Source organism: Mytilus edulis, chromosome 1 (genome assembly GCF_963676685.1).
Source record: "Mytilus edulis chromosome 1, xbMytEdul2.2, whole genome shotgun sequence".
Classification (NCBI taxonomy): Eukaryota; Metazoa; Mollusca; class Bivalvia; order Mytilida; family Mytilidae; genus Mytilus; species Mytilus edulis.
In genome coordinates, this window is record NC_092344.1 from 85,890,334 (window position 1) to 85,903,455 (window position 13,122).

A 13,122-nucleotide genomic window follows, 5' to 3' on the forward strand; every position below is an offset into this window, starting at 1 on the left:
TATAGCACTTTTATTGTTTATTGAAAGCGTTGATTTTGTCAGTTTTTATGGACGTCCACTCTTAATATTTGCCTTGGAGTTCGGTATTTTTCTCTTTTATATTTTTAACAATTTCACAAGGAATGCTTGTGTTCTATATTGGAAGGGAATATTTCGTAGCTTACAATTTAATATTTCAGCTAGAAGTTTAATTTCTTCATATATCCGAAAGACATCGTTGTCGTGCATGTTCACACTTTATGGACTTCATATACAGCAGTGTGCTCCTTACATAGAAACTGCTCTAAAAGAGTTATTAGGAGGAAAGATTAAAAATGACATTTCGTAAATTTAAGGATACCATGGCATCACAAATTTGTTGAACTAGACGATCTGTCTGTGTCTAAACTTGCGACATTTTTAGCACGTCTTAGATTATAGTATACCATCTAAGTACCGAATGTGATGTATTCTCGAATACGACCGTCTTGCCTAGCGTGAATTGGAATCCCTAATAGACGTGTCTCGGTATTTATCAATCCAACATTCATGTATTATGTTATGATCTTACCTTTGTAAGTCTAGTTCAAAATCGTTATGTCTTATAGTTAGTGGTTTACATTCTTTTTTTAATTTTCTATATGTATGTATAATCTGGGAAATCAAGTGAAGTATTTATTGTTTAAATTTGGTCTGAATGACTTTTGGTATAACCAAGATAATTTAGTTGTAAATGACACTCAAAATGTCCTGTACCAAGTCAGGAATATGGCCATTGTTATATTATAGTTCGTTTCTGTGTGTGTTACATTTTAACATTGTGTTTCCGTTGTGTTGTTTGTTTTCTGTTATTTTTTAGTGTGAATTCACATTACTATAAGACGTGTCACGGTACTTATCAATCCGAAATTCATGTATTTGGTTTTGATGTTATATTTGTTATCTCATAGGATTTTGTCTAATGCTTAGTCCGTTTCTGTGTGTGTTGTTAAATTTTAATTATGTGTCGTTGTTCTCTTATATTTAATGCGTTTCCCTCAGTTTTAGTTTGTTACCCCGAGTTTGTTTTTTGTAGATGGATTTATGAGTTTTGAACAGCGGTATACTACTGTTGCCTTTATTTATCAAAACTAGTATATTGATCAAGCTAATCATATTTGAATCAATTATTGGATGGCTCGCCAAAGTGTTTTTTATATAAACACTGTGTATAATTGTTCGTTTACTATTTTACCTTTCTAAACATGTGAATTTTAGAGTGTATCTAACGAGAATAAGATTGTCTTCTCATAACTTATTTGTTGAAACAGGACGATAGAATGAAACCATTCATTGGTAGCTTTGACAACTAGCTTCTGAAAAATAATTTCAATCTTCGAGACTGCAGATGAAAGTCTTTATACTGTAGAACCTGAAAAAGAAAATGCAGATCATGTCAAAATGCCTCGAAGAAGTAATAGGCATTCTAAACCTCCCGATCGATTTAGTTCATAGCAATCCCATCCGTTTAAAGTAGTTGCCAGTCTGAATTGTTTTCATAAATTGTATATTTATATTTTTATGTATATAATACTTTGTTTTAGATTTTATGCTAAATCAATAATATAGATATTATTGCTTTATTGGGCAGTTGTATGCAGTACCTGATAGTTATAGGTGATATAAACTTGTTTGTGTTCCTGATATACAGATTTCAAGTATTGATCCAGACTACTGATGTATTAACACAATTTTTTAATTGTTACAGACTGAATGAATACAGGGGCAAGTCTAGTACCCCTGTAACGTCCCATATAGCTCTGGTTAGACAGTTTCAAATCTCCAAATTTATCCTCTTAATATAAAGAACTTATCAGTCTAATTAGTTATCAAAGGTACCAGGATTATAATGTAGTACGCCAGACGCGCGTTTCGTCTACGTAAGACTCATCAGTGAAGCTCATATCAAAATATTATAAAGCCAAACAAGTACAAAGTATATTTTTTTCTTCAGATGCATACATGTGATATTTGTTTCAAGAAATATAAAGATGAGGAACTGTTAAAAAGACATGTTAGGTATGCGCACAGCAACACATTTGAGAAGTGCAGGTATTGTCTATATGAAATTTCAACAAATGTAAAATACAGGATGAAAGGGCATGTGGAAAGAAAACACCTAGAGAAGATGCATGACAATAAAAGGAAAGAAGTAGACCACAAAAAGAAAAATTCAAAATCCAAAATTGAAACACCAGCATTTCAGAATTTCCAACTCACGCCAATAGCCAGTCCCACTCCAATTTACCTGGGGATACCAGATGATCTTACGTTAGAAAATGCACACCAACGAAACTTATTTCCTGAGATGTCAAGACAAACAGGGAGTCCAGTCTCTCTGTTGAGTCTTCTCAATAACTACAACAACAGCAATTCAACTACATGTATTACTCAGTTACCAGATCCAATTACACCCCTGGAATCTCCACCGATTGAACCCATATATACAGCAGTTCCAATTGACGAATTTTATAATCCTAAGATAGCACCTTCCTGTTCAACCCCTAAGATATGCACGGAGATCATGGTTAAGACTCACCTTAACCCCTTGTTAGATTTGCTCTAACTGCTTTGGTTTTGAGATATAATCCAAAAACTGCATTTTACCCCTATGTTCTATTTTTAGCCATGGCGGCCATGTTTTTTGACGAAACAGAAAGTAAAACACAAACTTTATTCTAGATATCCTAAGGATCATTCAGCTTAAGTTTAGTTGGAATTGGTTCAATAGTTTCAGAGAAGATGTTTGAAATAGTTTACACCGGACGGACGACGACGACGACGACGGACGCCAAGTGATGGCTAAATCTCACAGTTCTTTCGGAACGGTGAGCTAAAAAGGGGGAGTGGCATTTTGCACAAAATTTTAGCGTCTTTCTCATGGAATATTATAACGACAGGAGTTTGTAATCTACAATAACGGTGAGATAGAGAAGAAAGACAGCAACTCTACTGTAAAAGTAACTCCTGTGGTCAATGACAATGTCTGCAAATAAAAAGGAACCAAATTTTGTCTTTTAGCCCAGGAAGTATACTATAGGTACGGAAAACCAGCAGCTGTTCATGAAATTCATCTATTGAGTATTGTGCTGTCAGATAAGATTTTTTTTCTTTAGAGGGGTTGTGTAAATATAATTTTTACATATAGAATAACCATATCTTGTCTACAAGGCTTAGAAACAAGTAGAAAGCGAAAGATCTGCTTGGCTTATACTGACATGTCATTGTAGATTCAAGTCGCAGTACACGTGATGTTGGTTCAAATCCAACTGGTGACCATAAATACATATGCTTTTAACAATCCTTGCATGCTTTCCCTATGGTGATTGGATTATTAGTAACTTTTTGTTTGTTTTGACAAGGATTTGTATAGTGTAACTATACTAATTTTTGTTTTTTATTTGGTTAAGGATCTATGATGTAATTGAAAAATTTGAAATGATTGAAGTATGTTCAATGATATTTTTGTATCTTTTTCCCATTGTATAATATTTCCCAACTAAACATTTCATACTATAATACATGTACTAATATCATGAATATAATGGGGGATGGAAAGGTCATGGTAAGATTTCACAATTAAACCTTTTTGTATCATGCATGTATCAATACAAAAGATCTGTTAAATAACAGGAGAATTTCTACCTTACAAACATGCATTTTTTAAATATATTACCATAGGATATTATTGTGCAGACCTCTGATTGGTTCTCTTGTTTTTTACAACCAGATAACAGATATAATCTCAATAATCAAAAAAAAATTCTCATTGTATAATATACATGATATAAATTGCTTCTACATTTAAATTATATATCTTCATATTAATTGATAATATATACATGTAATTATTGATTTTTCATTTTTGTATATGTTTTTTAACACTAACAAGTGTATTTAAAGTTGTTTTTTTTTAATTAAAGATATGGAGTTGAGAGGTCTGTCGATAAAATTGAATCCAAAACAGGAGGAAGCTGTTAAACACATCCTACAGGGCAGAGATGTGATCTGCTATGGAAAAAGCATGATTTTTCATGTCCTACCAGGTACAGATTATGATATATAGATATAAGATGTTGTTTGAATGGTAATGAGACACTGCACAGAAAGCTATAAAGGGCACCATATATTATTACTAGTTATAAACCGTTTAAACCGGGAAAACAACAGTTTGTATTAAATCAACAAACACTTATGAACAACATTAACAAAAGACAGCCACTGAATATCAGGTTCCTGACTTAGAAATGTATTAATATGCTCCAACCTTCACTCAAACTGAAACAATAGTGTAAAATACCAATTATAGAAAGACACACTATGAATACCAATTTGAGAAGGCTTGCTTGATCTTGTATTCAAGTATTCAACATATACGTACATGTATGTATGCTCCTGACTTAGACAGGTTGATAATAAAATTGACAGTTTTATATGAATTTTAGCAATCAAACCTCCCAATTTTTTTTGGAAAGGAGGTAAAATATGTCTTATTTCGTTTTCAATATATTTGTCAATTGCTTAAAATAGAAGAATACAGTTATATGTTATTCAATGTGTTATGTATACATTGATTCTTAAACAAGAGAAGAGTGCCATCAAGGTGTTGGTTGTGTGTCCTCTAACTGCACTAATTGAGGACCAGCTAGAAAGACTAAACAAACAGAACCATTATTCTTCAAGCAGGATAGGACAAGTATAAAAAATTATGAAGAACATGAGGGTACGCTTTTTTCTTTTTTTCTGACAGTCACTATAATTTTGGTTTTGGACCTATTTAAAATAATTCTATTTTCTGGCAATCAGCATCTGTAACATTTAAGTCAAGCTTGTGGTTCAACTTTTTTAAATATCAATAACTTTATTAAACCTTGAAATTTTACGACTTTTGTTTATAACCAAAATACAGTATAATCATATGAATTTTTTTTTATTTCTCCTTTTTCCTTACTCTACTGATGAAAGGACGAAGTTTTTCTTTCAAACTTAACTTTCATATTTTGTGTCTGTGATCAAAGTTGTTTTTTAAGTATCTTTGATTTTGATTTTTTTTTTTTGGTGTTTAAACGCCACTTTTTTATACTGCATTTAGGCTATTTTGTGGCGGTCACTTTTTATAGGTGGAGGAGGCAACCTTGGAGAGGAAAACTAACAATCCTAGTCAATTAAGATTGAAGTCGATTGCAACTTCAAAAGAGGGACGAAAGATACCAGAGGGACAGTCAAACTCATAAATCAAAATAAAAACTGACAACGCCATGGCTAAAAAACAACAAACAGACAAATAATAGTACACATGACACAACATAGGAAACTAAAGAATAAGCAATACAAACCCCACCTAAATTAAAACTAGCAGTGATCTCAGTGTTGAGTGGCTAGTGATTTGTTTACATTAGTAACTACTTAGATCAATCGGCCCCCATTAAATTGTCTTTTTCAAACCTTCATCAATGTTGAGGTAATATTCTGAAAATTTGGACATAAGCATGTAACTGACAAAGATACAGTATGATGAGCAAAATTTGGATAATTATTTTCGGTATTTTACAGTTGAATGGTCTAATTTTTATCCCATAATCTACAAGTAGATGTAGTCTGAGGTTAATTTTTTTATATCAAATTTTCTATTGAACATAATTAGAATTATTTTTTTTTAAATATAATACATAGATATAGGAAGATGTGGTGTGAGTGCCAATGAGACAACCCTCCATCCAAATAACAATTTTAAAAAAGTAATCATGATAACGTCTTATACAGAGTTTTGAAAATTTATTTTCCAATAAGTATTTTTCTGATGTAATGAACTAAAAAAAAATTACAATTAAACTGGTGAAAACCGGTGACGGCAAGGATTGATTGTCGAGTTTATGAGCTTCGGTCCTTGCTTGGAAGTTGATTTTTTTGTTGTATTTACTGCGGGATAAACGTCGGAGGGTTGATAAAATATGTTTCCAGATGCACAAGATTTGTATTTATTTTGTTTGGATTTCAAACTAATAAATTATCGTCCTTATTTACGTCATATTCAGTTCATTTTTCGGAACGTGGTCTTGAGACATGATGCAATTAAGTCACTAAAATTTAAACAAACATTACCGTTGCATTTTTGTTAATTGCACATTCTTATAAACATGTAACAGTTTTCTTGTCTCCGTGTATCCCCACCGCTTTGCGCTTGTACAATATATAGAATTTCATATGGTTAAGACCGTTTAATTATACTTTCATAGTTTTGTTTAGCCGAAAATATTGTTCCCGGCAAAATTGAGTTTCCTTTTTAAAGTTACGAAATTCCACCAATATGTGGTATTCGAATAAGATCTTTTGTTTTCCAGTTGATTTTGTTGATACTACATTTCATAGAAACTGCATTTTGCCTGCTTCTTATCAAATCGTTGAAAAGTCGGATGGAAATGTCCATGCCTTCAATATAATTCAATGTTTACATATTCTATAATTTAAATAAACACATTTCACCTTGACCAGTAGCAAACCATATTCTTATACGCAAGCTTAAACGCATAAGGCGTGCTTAGAACTTTAAAAACCGGATTTTCCCATTAGCAAAACGAATTTGAATTCATCTTTACAGATATTATATGTAAATACTACACGCACGAAAATCACAAAAAAATCGTTAAACATATTTTACTTTATATTGATTTATAGTTTAATTATTAATTTCAAATACTTATAGTAGTTGAGTTGTTATTTGATTTAAACAATCTAGCACAGGTTTTGGAACTATTGAATATCTATTACCAATTTGTAGCAGATACATTTAAATATGCAGATCTGGTTGCCTAAAGTAGAAACACCGATTGAAAACCCTACCCACCAAAAAAATTAAATTATCTTTATGCACTGACCCCTATTAAAAAAACCTTTGAAAATATAACCCCTCCCCACCAATCTGGACCCTGTTTCAACAATGCACCATGCATGATACTTTTCAATGAAACATGTTGATACCATCGTAAAATTAATACTTAAAACAAAATATTTTTTTAACTATAATTTGAATTTCGAAAAAGTGGATTATAATTTATCAAAGTTTCCTAGTGATCGCTTGGTTAAAAGATCCTAGTTAAATTATACCTCTTTTAATTTTAATTTCACCAACTCTGACATGATATATATTTTGTCAATATTATATAAAAAAAAAATATATTTTTCCAGAGAGCTTTTATGGAGTCCAATTCCTGAACAAGATATAGGAAAGACTTCTGGTGTAACCTCAAACAATATATTAATTCTTTAAAATTTAGGGAAAATTGGGGGGAATTAAAAAAAATCTTACTGCAAAGCACTGTTAGTTAATTGATGAGTAAAAAAAAAAGGTAATAAACAAATCTCCATGTCAGGTGTTTTCATAATGGATAAAAAAGAAAAAGACCCTTGTTCTGCTTCACCATTGACCCTTACAGGAAGTTTTCTAAATGACGGTTTTCCCGGAATGAACCTTATAGCGAAAAGGTGTATATATTTTCTCCCTTCAAAACTGATTGAATGTTGATCTTAGATCTTGGTCTCTGACGTCACTAAACCTACTGATGCAAATGTCGGCGATTTTGAATGTTGACATTATGTCAACTTTGAAAATGAATTTACATGACTTCACATGCTTACTGTTACAGCTTTTTTAGTGAAATACATGTACTACAAATGGCATTTCAACTTGACCTGGTAAAAAGGTCCTAGTCAAATTATATCTTCTTTTAATTATAATGTCACCAACTCTGACATGACATTTATTTTGTCAATATTATATATAAATTTTATATTTTTTCATAGAGCTTTTAAAGAGTCCAATGCCTGGACAAGACGTACGAAAGACTTCTGGTGTAACTTCAAAAAATATATTAATTCTTTATGACGAATCGGAGGGAATTTTGGAAAAAGCTAACTGCAAAGCACTGTAAGTAAATTGAAGAGTACAATAAAAAAAAAGTAAGTAAATCTCCATGTCAGGAGAAAAAAAAATCGAATGCAATATTAGCTACTTATTTAGTAAATGAATGATTTTTTTATATTTCAATTATTAATAAACTCATTATAAATACCAGGATTAAAATTTTATATTAACTCCAGACGCGCGTTTCGTCTACAAAAGACCAATTAGTGACGCTCGAATCAAAAATGTATAAAAAGCCAAATAAAGTACGAAGTTGAATAGCATTGAGGACCAAAAAATCCTAAAAGTATTGCCAAATACAGCTAAGGTAATCTATTCCTGAGGTATAGAGTACAATTCATGTCATCAATGCTCAAATATGACTACTAAAGGCAACAGTAGTATACCGCTGTTCAAACTCCTCATAAATCCATGGACAAAAAACAAAATCGGGGTAACAAACTAAAACTGAGGGAAACGTATTAAATATGAGAGGAGAACAACGACACAACACTACAATATAACACACACAGAAAAGGACCAAGCATCAGACAAAATCCCACGAGAATAACAAATATAACATCAAAACCATTATTTAACATGTCTTAGTAAAATTTAAAAGCCTAAGCTCTGATAACATATCTGAGAAGTCCTTATAAAATCTGAATACCAAACTTTCATTGCATATTTTGACTTTAATATTGATTTACTCATTGGTACTTTCTTCAGAAATAAACACACCAATTGTTGGCATGAAACGGGTTATGTTCTTCTCATATATTTAATAATGGTATAATACTAAACCCCTAACGGGAGGGAACATACTTAATATTCATATGATGAAGACATAATCTTTCAATCAATTTAATTGAGGTCTGAAGCTGGCATGTCGGTAACTGCTAGTAGTCTTTTGTTAATTTTTGTATCAGTTTCATTTTGTTAAGTTTCTTCTGCTACGTAGTCTGACATCGGACTCGGACTTCTTCGAAACTTGAGTTTTACTATGCGTATTGTTGTGTGTTTGTTTTTTCTACATTGGCTAAAGGTATAGAGGGAGGATTGAGATCTAAAAAAAAAAAACACGTTTAACCCCGCCGCATCTTTCACAAGTCACGTGCCTCTGCCCTTTGTGAGTGTGATAAATATGTGAATCGTATGTATGGCATTTTTGCCAGTGTAGCATGTATGGGCCCCGTTATAAATTAACTGTTTACTAAACTTAAATTTTTGAAATACAAAGGGTTTTCTACCTGAGGAATAGATTACCTAAGCTGTAATTGGGAACACTTTTAGGAATTTTTGTTCTAAATGCTCTTTAACTTCGTACCTTATTTGGCCTTTTAAAATTGTTTTTGGAATCGAGCGTCACTGATGAGTCTTTTGTAGACGAAATGCGCGTCTGGCGTAAATACAAAACTTAATCCTGGTATATATGATGACTTTATTTACAATATTCAGCAAAATGCATTTAAAATAGAAAGGTGATAAAGCGGGAACGAGTTTAACAGGTGTAAACAAGATATATCAAATCAAATCAAATATTTTATTGGACAAAGCACATATGATACAATGCGTATTCCAAGATACAAACACATTAAACATGACAATTTATGCAAATACAACATAAAGAAACATTTCAAGTACTAATTATATATATAATATCACAGTATTACTCAGTATTATACTTATGGTAGACCAACTGACATTAGATTTTTATTACGAAGTTCAAAAGCTTGACTTAAATAATTACATATTTGTCTGGTGTCAACCAGATTTACTGGGTTAAGTAAATAAATCGTTGATTTAATATCATCATCATTATTAAGGTTATTGAAAATAACTTCTCTCGAAGGTCTTTATACAGAGGACAATATAAAAGAAAATGAACTCTCCCACTTTATCTTTACAAAGTTTGCAGTATCTTTCACTTGCTAAAATTTTTGGTTTGCTATATCTCCCAGTTTCAATTGCAAGTGAATGTGCACTTATTCTAATTTTTGTAAGCAGTGATCTATCATATTTCTTAATATCAAATCTTAAGTAAGCTTTTAAGTCAAAAGATGAGCACATTTTACTATAAAATCTTAGTTTACCTGTGTTATTAGATTTGATATGCTGAAGTTGACCCAAAATCTTGCATTTATAAAAGTTTTTTAGTGAGTCCTCAAACACATTATGTGATATTGGAAGTGAATCAAAGTTGATTAACTTTTTTAGTTTATGTAATGATTGTACCCAGCAAGAGCTCTTTTGTGTATACAATTTTTTATCTTCAATGAATGCAGATTTTAATAAATCAAATTTTGGGTTGTTTCCAACTTCAATGTCAGTTAATCTAGCATAGTATTTAAACATTAGTTTATATGATATAAAACACACTGGATATAGCTCAAGTTCTGTACGTAAAGCTAAATTGGAAGCCTTACCATGAACACCAAGAATATTTTTCATAATCATATTCTGAACCTTTTCAAATGGCAGTTTATCAGCAGTGTCAAGATTTATATTAAAATCTGAGATCCAAATTTCAGATCCATAAGTCATAATTGGTGAAATTAATGAGTTGAAAAGTCTTACCCATTTTTCCACTGCAATACAATTAGAATATGGTAATTTTGATTTCAAGGCGAAATATGCCTTACGTGCTTTATCAGCAAGATTTTCAGCTGCTATATTAAGTTTACCTCTATTGTTGAAGACTATACCTAAGTATTTATATTCTTTAGCAGATTCTAATGGTTGGGGACCAAAATAAAAATAATGTTTATCTAATAAAGATCTATTTTTACTATTTGATAAAATCATAGTTTGGGTTTTCTTGGTGTTCACATTTAGGCCCCAATCAATATAAAAAGATTGTAAGGCATCCACACAGTGCTGCAAGCCATTAGGTGTTTCTGAAATTAAGATTAAATCATCTGCATAAAGAAGATGACTGAAGTTATTCTGATTTAAATTAACTGGATCAGACAAAACGGGGTTAAAATAGGAATCGATGTCATCAACAAAAATATTAAAAAGGGTGGGGCTAAGACTGTCCCCCTGTTTCACCCCTAAATTAGCATGGAATGATTCACTAATAAATCCATCTGTTTTACAACAATATAATGTATTACTATACATATGTTTTAACAAGTCATAAAATTTCCCACCTATTCCCTTTTTGAGCAATTTATGTAGTAATGCCTTTCTTACAACACTGTCGAATGCCTTTTTAAAGTCCACAAAACAAATGTAAAGATTTTTCTTACACTTATTTAAATATTTATTTATTAAAGTTTTCATTATGAATATATGGTCACTTGTTCTATATCCTTCACGAAAACCACCCTGCTTGGCACTCAACAAGTCTTTAGACTCTATGAACACAGTTAATCTGTTTTGCAGTAATGAAGTAAATAATTTACCTAAACAGCTAGGAGTGTCGTTCAGTTATTGGAACCTCCCTGGTCAAAAAAGTGAGTACGAGCGCCACATCATTACTCCTAACGACCTCGCTTACAATATTTACACAAAATAACAACAAAAGCATAATTATGTTCTGTTTATCAAATGTCACTACGCAATGTGAGTTGGTTGAAGAAAATATTGAAATTATTCGGAGTATACAAACAAATAGTGTTACCACTTCAAAGAAATCACAAACAAAATTAATGCCCGGGCAGACGGTCTTTAAAGGACGGGGGACAGGGTGAAGTATAATTGGAGAGAGAGAATGTTTGAAGGCAAAACTGGACTTCAATCAGTTTATTAAAAGTCCGAAGAATACCGGTGGAGGACCAATAAATCATGTTTTGAATGAATGCACACACACACAAAATATCAAACTACATAGTGATGTTACAAACCTTGTTGGAATCGGAGGAGGAATTGATGTAGAAGATTTAACATGTGTAATTTGGCAATAAAAGTTTGATTTGATTTGATTTGTAATGAAAGTTGTTCTAGCAGATATAGCCTCCAATAATTTTATCTTCGTATGTAAAAACCTCAACTTGCAATGACTCACTAAATAAACAGCACAACTGGTAATCCACATATTCTTTAAAATCTATAGACAAAATTACCATTCCTGGACATTTGTGTTCCGATAGTACCTTTTGATTGGTTCATTAGCGCTTTTTGGAATTTTTCTTGTTTTTTGTCTGAAACTGAACTGAAAACAGCCTGTCAAACACATTCTGGAGAGGCCAGTACGCGTTCTATTCATACTGTCAAACCCACGGTGGGCATTCGAAAACGAGACAAAGTGAAACTAGAATGTAAATAGTGGAGTTATAAAACCTATAGTTTTTGATAGAAAAATATGTAGAAATAAGCATTTTTACTGAAACAAATTTACATTTTCCTGCCTACACAACTTTTTCAATTAAACCATGGTTTGTACAATGAATGTCAATAATTCGGACGTTACGTCCGAACTATGGTTCACTATCCAATAAAAAAAATTAATAACAAACACACACAAGTATGTAAATATAATTATTACATTGGTTGCAATAAATTACATTGATTTCCCAGTTAAATAAAAACCGATAATTTCACATGTGAAATAAACGTGGTTATTTCACTCTCTGACGTCATACAACAGTAGGCGTTGTCAAGACGTCGATAACGTCGGATCAAAACAAATTGTAAATGCGTAGGAAAAACATATAGTCCCTGACATTTGCTACATTAATTTCATAAAAAAAAAAGCCATTTGACACTGTAATATCGTGCGCACTCGTTTAATCCATGCGTCGTTCGGTCACGCGTTGTCTTATTTTTTGATATTCAAATACGGCGATTAGTTATACTATAAATATTAAGTATGAGAAATAGTAAACAAAGACACTACTATGAAAGAGGGACGACAGATACCAGAGGGATAGTTAAACTCATAAATCGAAAATAAACTAATAAACGTATATAGTAATTCATAATAGAAATATATCATAATGACATATAATAGAACAATATCATACTGACGGGATCTTTTAAAGTACAGAGTCACGTTATAAGAACAAAACAAATACAAAACATACCACCAAAAAACGAAAGCCAGTACAAACACATTGACGAGATGTATAAGTACCGAGCCACGTCAAACGAATATCACATAAAACCATTCAACAGTAAAAGTAATATTAATAATAGAACAAAGACAAATGAAAGAACTATAAAATACGTTAAGATGATAAACAACATCAGTACGCAGAATC